Source organism: Notothenia coriiceps, unplaced genomic scaffold (genome assembly GCF_000735185.1).
Source record: "Notothenia coriiceps isolate Sejong01 unplaced genomic scaffold, NC01 NC01_scaffold00019360, whole genome shotgun sequence".
NCBI classification, from domain to species: Eukaryota; Metazoa; Chordata; class Actinopteri; order Perciformes; family Nototheniidae; genus Notothenia; species Notothenia coriiceps.
Genome location: NW_011352061.1, coordinates 260,483 through 262,182, shown reverse-complemented (window position 1 = coordinate 262,182; position 1,700 = coordinate 260,483). Strand labels below are relative to the sequence as shown.

Sequence of the window (1,700 nt, the reverse complement as noted above, 5' to 3'; positions counted from 1 at the left end):
AAAAAACAAGTTATTGAAGACCTCAATCGTGCAGTCCAGTATTCCTCCTGTCAATCTGACAGTTGTAACGCTCAGCTGTCATAAGGCAAATCCAAAACAGAGAGTCTAAATCTTGGCTTCATGTTATTCAAAATAAAGTTTCAAAGCAGCTTTCTTACTTTGGAGAAAACGGGGGGTTACGTATTGTAACCCTATTTCTATAAGCACAGACGGAGCCCTCTACTGAACTCTATGTTAGTATATTGTAGACTAAAAACTAGGAAAATGCAAATGAATGCAGGTAAAAATGCACCAAGGATGTGACCTAATCTACATAAGGGGTTACGGCTCGCTAATTAAATCTTAATCTCGCAAGATAATGTTGCTGAAAATTGTGTCTGAAACTATGCCAAATATAGCCTTTATCTGAAGTCTGCTGTCTCTCCATCACCACAGATGGGATTAGAACCCACAACCACTGATATATCCACATGAGCAGCCAGCAGGTCAGTGATTCTAATGATGCATGGTCAAGCCCCAGTGGCCCAATGGATAAGGCACTGCCCTCCTAAGGCAGGGATTGTGGGTTCGAGTCCCATCTGGGGTGATTTATTGATAGCAGAAAGATGCTCCACTGCTTTATGATCCATCTAGTAACTCAGAATGATGAACTGCTTTCAATCTGAGTTAATGATCGTAAAACCCAACTGAGGTTATTCTTTTTCACATAATACAACTTGTGTTAGGTTAGTGCCCCTATAATTCCTTCCTGACGGTGCTACAATGAAAAAGAAATAGAACATCTTATTGCTATATTTCAAACACGATGAGATGAGGGCGCAGTGCTCCATAAAAAGTGTAACCTAACAATGCTCCAGTAAATGCAGTGAAACGTTACAGATAAAAACAGCAATTTATTTTCTTATGAAACATTTCCCCTAAGACGCTTTCCCCCCCAGTGAGCATTCTCATGGGAAAACTAACACCTCACTTTTTTCCTCCCACTCTTCCCTCTTCTCCAATAAAGAAGAGAGAGCTGAGGGGCCATAACGGTCGCAAGGCAGCTCTGTTTGATCCCCATGCCGTGCTATCTTCACTTTTCTCCTTTCAGCCCGTATGGATGGGGATCAGTGGAGTGGACCGCCCGTCTACCCAAAGGGACAAAAGTCCCCCTGCTAATTGCTGCCACATCAAATGAAGAGGGACATCCCAAAGAGGAGCCTCAGATTGATGGAGAGGGGGAGAGGGGGGGAAAGGACAGCAAGTTATTCTTAGCGCTGCTCACTCCTTCACTCACATTATCCTCTTTGTTCAACAACATAAACAATCTGGATTTTACTTTGAGTTGTGGTGATCACATTTTAATTTAATATTATTATTAAATATGTCTTTAATTTAAAACATGCGTATGGATTTCCATGCACATCATTACATATATTTATGGAACTTATCAAGTGATAATAATGCTAACCTAATGCTAATCCTAACCCTAACCCTACAGTTTGTTTTTAGCACATCCTCATCTACACAGAACAAAAATATAAATGCAACACTTTTGTTTTTGCTCCCATTTTTCATGAGATGAACTCAAAGATCTAAAACATTTTCTATATACACAAAATAGCCATTTCTCTCAAATATTGTTCACAAATCTGAAAAAATCTGTGATAGTGAGCACTTCTCCTTTGCCGAGATAATCCATCCCACCTCCCAGGTGTGGC

The 1,700-nt window shown here is 40.4% G+C and overlaps 1 non-coding gene across 1 annotated transcript; it reads left to right on the top strand.

Moving 5' to 3' along the window:
* Nucleotides 1-513: 513 nt before the first annotated feature.
* Nucleotides 514-586, top strand: trnar-ccu (transfer RNA arginine (anticodon CCU)). The gene has a single exon. It is a non-coding gene; the product is annotated as a tRNA-Arg (tRNA).
* Nucleotides 587-1,700: the final 1,114 nt, after the last annotated feature.